Source organism: Ambystoma mexicanum, chromosome 9, assembly GCF_040938575.1.
Source record: "Ambystoma mexicanum isolate Mex_15411 chromosome 9, UKY_AmexF1_1, whole genome shotgun sequence".
Lineage (NCBI taxonomy): Eukaryota > Metazoa > Chordata > Amphibia > Caudata > Ambystomatidae > Ambystoma > Ambystoma mexicanum.
The window spans coordinates 513,487,850-513,500,913 of NC_090931.1; the positions used below are offsets into that span (position 1 = coordinate 513,487,850).

At 43.0% G+C, this 13,064-nt stretch overlaps 1 protein-coding gene and 1 long non-coding RNA gene across 5 annotated transcripts in view; both read left to right on the top strand.

Annotated features, from left to right (window-relative positions):
- The window catches only part of LOC138488228 (uncharacterized), a 72,260-nt gene extending 68,201 nt beyond the window's left edge, over positions 1-4,059 (top strand). Inside the window, exon 2 of the long non-coding RNA XR_011274613.1 lies at positions 3,673-4,059. This is a non-coding gene — a long non-coding RNA (uncharacterized lncRNA). The remainder of the gene's footprint in view (positions 1-3,672) is intronic.
- The window catches only part of CLUH (clustered mitochondria homolog), a 2,231,193-nt gene that overhangs the window by 646,324 nt on the left and 1,571,805 nt on the right, over positions 1-13,064 (top strand). The window lies entirely within an intron of this gene.

The following is a 13,064-nucleotide window of genomic DNA, read 5'->3' on the forward strand; positions in this document are numbered from 1 at the left end:
CACCATGGAGCAACTATTATTTGAGGCGCAGCGTGGTCCAATCAATAAGCAGACTCGAGATGCTTATGCCCAATGGCCAGAAAATGAATTGATGTGACCGCGGAAGCCAGCAAAGTGTTGTTGGACCATTGCTACAATGTTGGAACGCTTCAAGATGAAACCGAATATAATGAAGATGATTTCGAATTACTCGCTGACCACTTGACACAATCCACACCCGCAAAAGAAGGGCCACCCAAAAAACAATCAACATTGATGGTTTCTCCAATTTGTGTTCAAATAACACAAGCTGAAAGAACAGAGACTGAAGCTTCAACGCAATTGACCGAGGAACTAGCCAAAGATCTTGACTTCAGTGTGTCCTGTTCGGCCGATATGTCCACCACAGTTGAGTCACAAACCACATTCATGCAGGACGATAGTCTAATAAAGGAACCCAAATACATTGTATTTGACAGCTGCCTGGTAGAGATTATACTGATGCTGAAATGTGTCCATCCACTGGGGGAGGAGGAGGAGTATGCGGGAAGCCATTGTTGAATGTGTCTCGTGTATCACAAGGCACTAACCTGAAAATACAAGCCACCTGTGATCAGCTCCATGCTAAATTTTCATGGTCCCCTCAACCGATGCCGGGGAAAGTGCCAGCTGGAAATCTACTGTGTGCATCTGCTTTAATTTTCAGTGCTCTACTTTAAGTAAGTTGTCCAGTTTCTGTCAATTAGTGGGACTCCAGTTCCTTTCTAAAACGCAGTACTACAAACAACAACGTGAATATTTATTCCCTGCTATTAGTGAAGCTTGGAAAATTGAACAAATGTCAATTGAAAGGACATTCTCTGACAAACGGTTCAGGCTAGCTGGCGATGGACAGTGTGACAGCCCCAGATTTTCAGCAAAGTACTCCACATACCACTTTCAGAACATGGAAACTAATAAAATTGTGAGTTCGGTGGTCGTGCAGGTGTCCAAATGTAAATCATCAGTGGCCTTGGAGAAACATGGTTTTATCAAATCCCTGGAAGATCTCAAATCGAGCGGGAATGCAAGTAGACCTCATAGCCACCAACAGACATGTTTCAGTAGCCAAGACCATGAGACAGCAGTTTCCAAATATTCGCCATCAATTTGATGTATGGCACGTTGCTAAATCAATCAATAAAAAAAATCTCAGCTGCTGGAGGAAAAAAAAAGGTTCTAAACAAATGTTAGTGGTCCCAGTCTTTCAGCAACCATCTTTGGTGGAGCTCCAAAACTTGTGGTGGGTCTGTGGAAATTCTACTTGAAAAATGGCGCTCACTAATGCATCACTGTTCCAACGTTCACTCTTGGACAGAAAACCTACATTTTCACCAATGTGCACATGGACCTTTGCCGGAGGAGCAGTAACGCAAGAAGTAGTAGTTGATTCCATCTTCACCTCCACACAAAGCTTTTGAGAAGATAGAGCTTGATAAAACTCTATCAAGAGATCTGAAGGGACTCACAGAATTCTGTCACACAGGAGATTTGGAGGTGTTCAACAATATGTGCCTAAAGTACAGGCCCAAGAGATTGCATTTCGGCATAGACAGGATGCAATATAGGACATTACTAGCGGTCTTAGCGCATAACGAGAACGTAGGACGTGAACAATCGAGGACTGCGGGAATCTTTGGGATGCTTTGTTACACAATGGCCTTTACGAAAAGAAGCAAATAATGGGTGGTCAAGCCAATATACCAGGAAATGGAATTTGATTTTGTGAAAGTTCTCATTTTGACTGTGTTGGACATACATACTCATGGAATCGCGCATGATTTTGTTCCGAGGACAAATACATTGCCACAAAACATTGCAAACGTGCCCGGTCCACCGAAAGCAGACCTCGTGGAACAGTTCACTTCCCAGTACCAATGATTAGCAGCTATTTATTTGTTCAACAATGTTTATATAAAGTGTCCAAATAAAGCGTGCAAATTGTCTTTTAAAATGTATCCTCTTGGTCATTTTTTTGTTGTTGCAAGAAGTGCCTTCTGGAGGATGCCATAGAGTGTAACGCTGTGCTTTCACACTTCCCGTTTCCGTCGACCTCTTGTGGGTCCTTCACTGATCGGTGGAGGGTCAGATGGATAACAGCATGAAAGAAACTTTGGGGTTCTGCAGTTGTCTTATGAAACACTTGTCCAAATAGCTGAATAAATACGAGTCCCACAAAATAAATGAGACCTAGGCTAGATAAGATGCTTGGCACCGACTGTAAGCAAAACAGTGCATCATAGGGGGTTGTTGGTGAGAAATAGGTGCATTCTGACCTATATTTTTATGGGGGCACGTGTTGGGGGTCGTTGCTTTCGGATGCCTTATTACAGGGGCCAATCTTTGATTTGTAGCCCTCTGAGTCTTACGATTTCAAACGCAGTGGGTGTAGGTTTCAGCCTTACCAGAATATATGACCAATCCAGAATAGATATATGGGAGGTGAGGTTGAGGTGGTGGAGGAGTCTGGTGACCAGATGCGTTCAAAGGGAAGTGGGGGCATGGGTTCAGGGGACCGCGGTCCTGGCAAGAGGGGGTTGCAGCAGGGCTTGCTCTGACATTCTCGTACGAGCACATTGTCAGTGCTCGAGACTCGCTCCTTGTCTAAAATGTTTACATGATTTGCCGTGTGAACAGGAGACTGGCTGAGCTGAGAGGTGGTGTGGTCTGGCTGTGGGAGTCGCTGGGAGAGTGCAAAGTTCTCCAGAGGGACATTATAAATAAGGCATTTGGAAGTAAACAAACTACAACTGTTTTAATTTAAAAAAGTAAATCACTAGAAATTTTGCGCGGCATTGGTGGATGGCATCAAACAATTCAGTTGTTTTTTGAAAAATGCCACTGTGGTCTGAAGGGCTATTCGCTCCCATTTGAAGTGAAGGTCAGTGCCTTTGAATTTTGCATGCGAGCTGAGCACACCCACGCATCGTACACAGTATAAGGTTCAATTGATTTTCGACCTTAGAAAATAGGGAGGATTCTGAAATGAATGTGGGGAGGTGTGAGGGCTGCTGTGCGCTATACAAATTCGAATAGATAAAATAAATACTGTCAAATATGATAAGGGTCCCCATTCCAAAACTGGAAAAAGGAACTTGTAATTTAATTTAATGAAAATGCGTTGATCTGAACGGACACTCTGTGTTACGCCGAGAGAATGGAAATGCTGAATATTATGTAAGTTTTACTGTAGACGATTTCATAGACCGAGTCAAGGTTTCATTTTCTGACCGTTATTGCTGGCTTACATTGTACTTGGTTGTTGTTTGTGGCATATTGCAACGACATGCAAAAATAACCCTTGTGTACTTGTTTTTGTCCCGGACACATGGGCAGTCCAGCATCGAAATGCATGTAGTCCACATCTGGGTTCCACCAATGCCAAATTCTACGCTAATATTTCGTTAAAATGCTGTCAGTGTTCTTCGAATTATATAGTCAGCTTCCGCATCCCATTGCGAGCTAAACATATTCCATAGCACTAACCTCTCAACCAAATTGTAAACTACTTTCCAAGATGTTTTCTCTGTGTTTCCATTGTTTCACGTTTGTGTTCATCATTAGTTTTCACACGGTGCAGAATTAATGGGTAAATATATAAATTATAATAAAGAACGGCTACTGAGACACATTTCTGTTATGTTTTCCACATAGCTACATCCTGCCTTTCTGAGAAAGTCATTGATTCCAGATACCAATGGATGGCTTCTTTAGCCAGCAGCTGCATGTACACTTAAATGGCTGGATAACTATGACACTGTTTTGGGACAAACACCACGGGCCGATATGCCCTTTCGCGGTACCAGCGATAAGGAACAACCTGACATCGTTTACAGTGGCCTAGCGCCAAGCTGATGCCAAAGCCTTGCGATTCACGCTGCGTCCAATGTGCTTGATATACCCAAAAGGAACACCGTGTGACTCACGATAAACATTTTTGGATCGAGAACAAAGAAAAAAATTACCCATGTAGTTGAGTATTGCAATCGCAGTATGTTCTCGGAGCGTTTATTGTGAAATAAAAGTACATTACAAATTGTAGAGTGTTGCTTTTTCCTTTAAAAAAATAGTTTTGTATTCAAAATTGGGACGCGCTGTGTTGAGATGTGTTGATATTCCAGGTTCTGCGTCAGCTGACGTTAACACGTAGGTGATGACTGGGCACGTTTGGCTACGCTGCCCAGTAACGTCATGGAGATAGGTGGAGAATATCACTAGGTTTGATGATGTCAGCCTCTGGGGCGGGAGATATGATTTAGTGCCGCCAGGGCAGTTCACCTTAGGGCGATGTGGCAACGGATAAGATTAGCACAAGATTGCCACGCCCTGCTGCCTGATTTTGCATGTGTAAAAGTGAGGAAAACGATGGTAAGGTGAATAGGAAATGTTTGTACGCTTGATCAATGTATGCTTAAAACACATGCCCGAACCCTCTGGACAATAATATTTTTGAGAGCACTATTCCTTTAACCAGCCACAGAATTTGATATCTTGGTGTCCACCATGTGAGCAGGACCAGCTAAAATGGGACTGATATGAATTAGTAATCAAATAGTTTTCTTTCCCTAGGCTTGATCTTCTGCCAGCGACACCAATATTTGATAGTTATTTATGAGTAAATATCAATACTAGTAGCACATACGTTTTAGAAGAGTTGTTGCGTTTCCCTGGGGTGGGTGGCGCGAAAGAGTGTGCCACTTTAGTGTTTAAAATGCAAACCGAGACCCCTGGAGACTTGCGCCAAGTTATAATAGCTTTGAGTCTTAAATTATCCATTAACAAGTTGCCCTTATACATGACACGTGTTTTGACTTGTTCTAGCCTTTCTCAAATATGGGCATAGTGACCAACTAATTATTACATTTGCATATTTTGCGCACATTTTACATGCATAAGAAAAACCATATTGTCAACAGAATCAAGTAATAAGTCAAAGCAAGATCATAATTTGACAGAAAATAAGGATGGTGTAGTGGCGAAGATTGTTAGGGGTGATGAAAGAGTGGAGAAAAAAACCCAAGAAAACCTCAGTTAAGTATAGCACATATTCCTGTATACTGTTCACTACAGTTGTATGGAAAAATAATCTGGAGCTGTGTTGCTCTGTGCTTACCCATCCATGTTAAGCTGCAAATTTGGGTTCATGTATTCTTAAGAAGGGTTCAATCCCCGTACAACTACAATAGGAAGTTTAAAGCGTGTTGGCTAGTGAATCTATAGGTGATTATAATCTAGATCTTCAGTCATTACACCCGATTGTGTCCCATGTGTGTTCCATTAGTAAAGCACATTGTAAAAGTGTCTCTACATGTCTGTGCGTTAATCCTAAAAGATTGCAAGTTTATCAATCTGAGTCCATAAAATCGCTTTAGCGCTTTATTCCATTCTCCTTATGTTTGTTGTGAACTAAATTACGGAAACATCATGTGCATATAAAGCTCTTTTGCATGTTAAGCCGGGCTATAAAAATGGGATAGCCCATTTATGTGCCATAAATAGATAGCCACATAAATGGGCTATCTCTACGATCGACTATACCTATAGGAATTATTCAGCTTCTCTTTACCAACAAATTACAATGATCAAAGAAATGTTGCAATTGACATTGAACTACAGCATCTTTACCTTCAACAACACATTTTACCAACAGGAAAAAGGTGTGGCCGTGGGTATGAGATACGCTCCTTCCCTTGGCAACCTGTATATGGGACTTCTTGAGGACCATGTAGTCTATAAGGACCAGGACTATGAGAGCAGACTTAAGTTATGGATGCGGTACATAGATGTCTTTATCACATGGGAAGGAACATTGGAACATGAATTAATTTCCTGGATTTGACCATACACATTGTTGGAACTCAATTGGAAACCTGGACATACAGGAAGGACACAGAGGTCAATTCCACGCTGCACTCAAGCAGTTGTCACTTTAGGCCCATTATAGAAAATATTCCATACGGAGAATATGTTAGAGGGAGAAGAAACTGCAGTAAAGATGAAAGATTTGAAAGGGAATGCCAGCTTCTAGAAGAACATTTCCATCAAAGGGGATGTTCCTCTAGAAGCACCAGAACTGCATACCAGAAGGTCAACAAGATGAACAGAGAACAAACATTATGTGAACAGTATACAGGAATATGTGCTATACTTCACTGATGTTTTCTTAGTTTTTTTCTCCACTCTTTCCTCACCACTAACAATCCTCCCCACAACCCCATCCTTATGTTTTGTCAAATTATGACCTTGCTTTTTTTTTTAATGTTTATTTGATTTAATTGAATTTACAATTTTTACAAAATGATTCCTGATTTAATTTCTATTTTCATCCATCAATCCTTAGAAGTTTATTTACTGATGGGGTTCTTCGTTTCTTTAATAGTCCATTTATTTCATGATTAATTTACCATATCGGGAGAATGATTCCATGGTGGCAAGTCATTTTCAGTTGCTTATCCTCTTTCTCCGATAGTCATTTCCTATTAAAGTTTTCCTGGGATTCCGGAATTTAATTAGAGTGGATCATGGACCGCTCCTTGCCCCGCTCCGAATGATCAGGCTGTTTCCCTGGGCCTGTCCATGCCCAGTGATTGAAAGAAATGGACAGTTGCCACCACCCATCTGACCTTCTCTCCACTCATTAGCCTGGCCCACCATTCCTCTCTGTAATGTAGGCCTCGGAATAAGGGACCCAGATGCATAGCACGGGCCGGACTGGTGTTCAGGCCATCCAGAAGCAGATGTTTAATATTCTCCATGACATCCTTGTTTTTGCTAAATATACAGTGTTTGGTGCTCGATTGACGTCTTGCTGATAAGATTTCGTTAGTAAAGAATAGGTTCAGTCAAATCCTGAAAAAAGCTCTGCCGGATTTTACAATCCGGGAACTTTTCCAAGTAGCTCCTAACTTCGCTTACCTTAATCGGATTATAAGGCAAAAACAATGACTGTTTTAACGTTGCTGTTTAATCCAAAGTTTGGATCCAGTCAAGTTGGAGTAGGCACTTTGATAACTTCAGTAGGATTGTTCCAGTTCCTCCTCCGAGCTTTGATTGACTCCAGGAGGGACCGATTTCCTGCGCCCCAAATCGACATGGTCTCACATGAGCCGGTTTTGACTTTGTGCCATAGTTCCTTTAGAATCTTTGGAGGGTTAGGGAGAATGATCTTCCTATGCAGCATGAGCCTGTTCAAGCCACTATTGCTTTAAGAGATATGAGGCCCAGTTCTTTACGAATCGCTGCCATTCAGGTTAAGTGCAGAACTCAACGCCAAAAAAGCCCTTCCAGTTTGGGCCAAAGGATTTCCGGCAACATTGGCATTGCTTCTGCGACCGTAACTCAAGCTTGGGACAACCTTTGCCTTGTAGAAGTTAATGATGGGTTTTAGGGTGAAACAACCATATTTCTTGTTGACGATTTTTGCTTGGGCTGCCAAGGTTTTCGTTTTCCCAAAAAGATGATCCTGCATTGGGGTTTCTTTTACACTATTGCTTATTATTGCTGCCAAGTAGCAAAAATGGTCCACCTTTTCTAACAGGTTCCCTTCCAGCCTTATTTTTGTTTTGTGCTTCTTTTTTCTTTGTTTCGCAAAAGACATTATTTTCGTTTTTTTCTTTGAGTTCTAAGTTGTTATGGCTCAGGTAGTTTTGCAGGTTTACTAGCTGTCTTTGTAAACCTATCATGGTCATATCCATTAGTATAATGTCATCTGCGTATAAGATCCTTGATAATTTGTCCTCGACCAAGGAAGGTGGAAACATTCTTACTCCGGTTTCGGTGTCTTTATAGTCACTGACGTAAGCATTATATAAAGCTGGGGCTAAAGGGCACCCTTGTTTCACACCTGTTTGTGTTTTTATTTCTGATGACAGAAGACCTGCGCTGTTTAATCTAACTCGAAATGATATCTCCATATAGAGGGCTTGAATGGACTCCAGGATTTTATCCGGACAGTTATTGGCCTTCAGTTTTTTCCATAAAGGCTCCCTGCTGACCTGGTCGAAAGCCTGGACCAGGTCAACAAATGCTTATAAACAGGTGGTTTATGCTCTTTGCTTTTTGCTTTCAAGATGCTCAGTGCCAGTATGTTTGTCGACGTCCCTAGGCCTTTTACAAAGCCTGCTTGCACTGGATCTGCCGTTTTGCTGAGTTTTGTTCATTCTTGCAGTCTGTCCAAAGCCAATGAACCAAATATTTTTCCTACCGAATCCAAAAGAGCAATTGGTCTATAGTGCATAGGATCGTCTCTAGCTCCTTTCTTAAAAATTGCGACGATATGGGCACTTTTCCAAGAAGCCGGAATAGTTCTTTCTTTTTTACACTTCTCAAAGACCCTACTTATAAACAAAGCTCAAACCACTGGGTGATGTTTCAGGTGCAAATTGGTTATCCCATCAGGCCCTCCTGTTCTGGAGTTGTTTAACTTTTTTATTTTGGCTAAGATAGTTTCCAGATCATGTGGGATATCCCAAGGACCACTCGCGTGTCCCAAGGTAGAGCTCATAAGTGGTTTGTTTAGTTGCTTCTTATACAGATTGACAAAATGATTGATCCATTTTTGTTCCTCCACATTATTCTGCAGCTCGTATTTAAAGATGTTAGTTGATTTTTTAATCGGGGACCAGAAAGCTGTGCAGGACTTACCACACAGTGCTCTCAGCATTGTTTCCGAGTCCAATTGGTACAAAGTCGCTCTGAGCTTCTATATACATTTCTTCGGTCTTGTAAATAGAGGCAAGTCTCTTGGCTTTCCTAACCAGCTTTCTTTGTTCAACCAATTGCTGGTTGAATTCATGTAGATGGTGCTTAGATTCAAATCTGCCTGAATTTGGTGGTTTCTTATAGGCCTGGAGTAAAGGTTGGTAGCTCACGTTACTACACATCTCACTCTCCTTGTTTGCGGTGAACCCAACATACCTAGCCGTGAGGTTCAAAATTGCGTCTTCTGTTAGTTTGAGTCGTACTCCCTTCCCACAACTTTTGATTTTTGCAGACATTTCTTGCCTCCCTGGAGGGACCGTATGCCACGTGGTCATTAACAAGTTGTGATCACTGTATGAAGTTCTCAAGACCTCAAAGGCTGTTATTAGGGCCAACAGCTCCCTTGAGACATAGGTATGATCGATGTTGAAGCCTCTTCCCGGTCTTTCCCATGTGGGAATTTTAGGTATATTGTTTGACAGTGCAGATTATGGAGATACTTGGCATTCATTAAAGATTCCCAATGCCGACCCCCGCTCTTCAACATCCGATGAGCCGATCTTCCTCTTGCCTGATGTTTCCGGATTATAACATAGTGCATTTAAGTCCCCTGTAATTATCAGATGGTTTATTTGAGAGCCGTCTAGTGCATCCTCGATTACATTTTCCATTGCCTCCAGGAATGCTTTGGTGGTTATAGAAGTGGGGTTCCAGTATGTATTTATCAGAAGACTTGATTCAGACTTGGCATCACAGTCCGCAATATGCGCTTGCCACCATTCTAGGAGATTTGCCAGTAAACATTCTGTTGATTGAAAACAGTGCTGAATTGATATGCTGCATCCTCTTTGAACTGCAGTTAGCAATCCCGACCTTGGGCGGCCTTTCAGACCTTTAGTTGGACCAGAGAATGATATGTCATATCCTTCGAGCGTTGGTTTAGTGCAGAGCCAGGTTTCCTGTAAACACAAGATGTCACATTTTCCCAGATTAACATTGGTGTTGGTAAGTAAATGGCTGTAACCTCTTGTGTTCCAGGAACCTAGTTTGATCGTTTTTTTGGATGGATTTGGCAGTTGCTTAGATGATTCGCTAGCCAAAACTGCCACCATCTTCCTTTCCAGTGGCTAAGACCTATGGTCATTCCTTTTGCCCGCTGTCTTCCATGACCAATTAGAAGGGGATGCGCGCCGAGTAAGGAGTCCTAGGTGAGAGCTCTCCCTTCCTTGACCTTCCCTCCAAATCGTGAGATGCTAGAGATTCTCGCCGAGGATAAGGACCCTTAGGAGCTCTCGCCTTCAGGGCCTGATCCTGCAGATCCTGATCTTCCTTATTTCCGGCCCATGGCGCCTTTCTCCTCATTTCCTGAGTAGATCTCGTTGGGGCCCACATGCTCTTAGAGGAGTTATCTGAGGAACCGTAGGTCTTGGAGTGTCTTGATAAGCAATCTTGAGGCTGCTTCTCTGATTTGTCTCCTGTGGCATCTTGGTAGTCCCGCCTGTCATCATGGCTTTTGGGAGTTCTCGCCTTTCTCCTCCGTGCTTATACTGAACTCTCCGAATTATCAGACTTTAGTGTGCTGTCTGGATTTGTTTCTCTCAAATTGTATCCCAGGTCGAGGAGATGTTCCGCAGCCTCCAGTAACATTTTCTTAATTACTGGAGAATCCATGTGAAGAAACAAGCTGTCGTTTCCCCTACTGGCATTTGGTTCCACCACCTTAAGGTCATTAGATCTAAGGTCTCTCAAGCTCAGGATTTGTATGAAGATATCAGTGATGGTTCTTCGATTGAGGATCAGGTTATCCTTCATGGCATTTGTTCTCTCCAAAAGGAAAGTTCTACTGAGATGGGGAATCGGGGAGGAATGCACATGATTGGATATCCTAGAAGATTTAGCTGTTTCAGAGTGATTTAATAAGCTTGAGTGACCTGATTTCATTTGCAGTTTGCTTCTCTCTTGTTATGTTCAAGGGCACCTGATTTGACATGATTCGAGAGCTCCCCTTTTTTTTTTTTACCTCCTCCTTGGAGGAACTGTCTCCCAGATCGAGGGTGATCTCTGTCTGTCTTGGCTGAACACGTTTGGTCTCACCTCCGAGTTTGATTTCTCAGCAACTTGTGGGATGTATTAACCCACTTATGCTCTCCCCTGCTGCATCCCTGTGTTCTGAAGGTGCCAGAATTATCAAAATGGCTGCAAAACCCTTGTGTGCGTCAAAACCTATGGAAATCACGCTTTACAACACAAAAAGATGGCTGCCAAATCTACCATGTATGTTGTCGGTGGTGGAACGGAGATCTCACTTCTGAAACATGTCACTGGGCTTCACAACAAGTAAAAATGGAGCACAGATGGAAAAGCGGGGCTTTGCTGAAAGAAATCCAAAATCTTGCTTTTAAATCCTTTTTCTTGGTTGCTGAAACTGCAGAATGCCGGTACAAAACACCTGCAAACATCCAATGTTTTTGCTGGCTGCTATAATTCACTTAATTCAAGAAATCATTATGAACATACAATGTCCTGAAAAGCTGAATTTGTCATCAAAACATTCACAGCAAAAATGTGCCTGCCTGTGAAATCTGTCAAAATCTGGGCGCATGTCATGGGCATCCAGACCAAGTCCATCAACCCCGGAAGCAGGCATCATGTTACCTGGAGCAAACCCAGCAACCCCTATTAGGGGCTATTTGGGTACAGTCCTGGCGCCTATGGCGCCAGGCTCATATGGGACATCAGTCCTGGCGCCTGTGGCGCCAGGCTCATATGTTAAAACTTACCTGATGCAGACCATGCTGCAAGGGATCCAAGCATCCAAGCCCATGTGAGGCTTGAAGGGACTATTTTATCTTAGGGACTATTTTGTTACTCGGGTGTGGCTGTGGAGGAATACTTACCTGGGACTACTTTGAAGGCTATTTAAACCACGCCCGAAGATCAGCACATGCTTCGCGTTATTCTGCATCCAGCAGCGTAACGCTCACCGTGTCTGCAGTCAGCATCCAACATCCTGCCACGCCCGCCTTGAGTCCAGAGCGCCTAGAAAGAAGGGAAAGAAGAAGAAAGGTTAGAACACGAACTTTACTGGATTTCTTACCTGATTTTGGATTCAGCGCATCTTCGAACCAGACTTAATTTTAAACGTGTCGCATCGCCAGCAGCAGCGCCGTGCCATACTCACCGTTCCTCGCAGCATCTCTACGATCCGGTGCTGTCTCCATCACCTGGTTGCCGCATTCCAGCGCCTAAGGGGGACAAGAAAACAACAAGGTGAGCCAAGGGAACAAACAAGGACAATCTCTTGCCACCATATGCTTACCTGATTTTACCGCAGGAGGTATTATCCACCAGCACGCCAAATCTTCCTACGCTGCACCTGCAAGAAAAGAGAAAGCAGCGAGTTAAACCTTGGCATCATTTACCGGACAGTGTTACAAAACACAGACTCTTACCTGAACGCTTTCAGCTGCCACAAGATGATCATCTTTTGGGTCTAAGCAGCAAAAGAAACAAGGAATTGGACAAGAGTGATTAATCGGACATTTTGAACTCAATAGAACTATATACTTACGGCATTTTGCCCGGAGGTTTGGAGCCAAGATTTGTCCAGAACTCTTCCAATATCCTCAAGCCAGTGAAGTAACTGGCCATCAACGCGCCCCTGCATTCTTCGCAGGATGGAGAGCTCATCATACAAAACTATAAGGTGAGCTTTGTGAAAGGGAATGTCAGAAGTGATAAGTGGGGACGCAGTGAGGTGTTAATACTCAAATCCACGGGTGGCTAATTCCCTTTCCCCGTCTTTAGGAGACTACTTCTATGGGTCAAGCAGACAAAGCTAGGTGGGCCAGTCCAGTCAGTCATCTCTGCACTACGCATCACGTTGGTGGAGACAGTGGCTGTCCAGTTCCACTCGACACCCCTGTGGGAGCCAGTTGAGAGTAACAGCGCAGTACCAGCTGGCGCCTGTATAATAGCTGTCAGAAGCCTGCATGATAGATTTTAAACTTGTACAACTGAAATCTAATGTCTGAAAACTAAGTGATCTGTTATTGAGAGTAACCTAGATTGCAACTGTTTAATCCCATGGTTTAGAATCTGGACTAAGTGTTTTAGCTGCTTGTTTTGAAATTACAAGTTTGTTTCAAACCAAGAAAAAAAAGTAACAGAATGACATTGAAATTAAGCCTGACTCAAAGCAATGAAACCAGTCCAACAGCTTCCCCCACGGAGGCCAGGCATCTCCCTTCTGCTTCCCTCCACCAGGAACTCCCACCTCTGTGATGATTAGATTAGAGATTAGTGCTGTACGCGGAGGATGGGGACCGGAGACCAGAGCAGGAAAA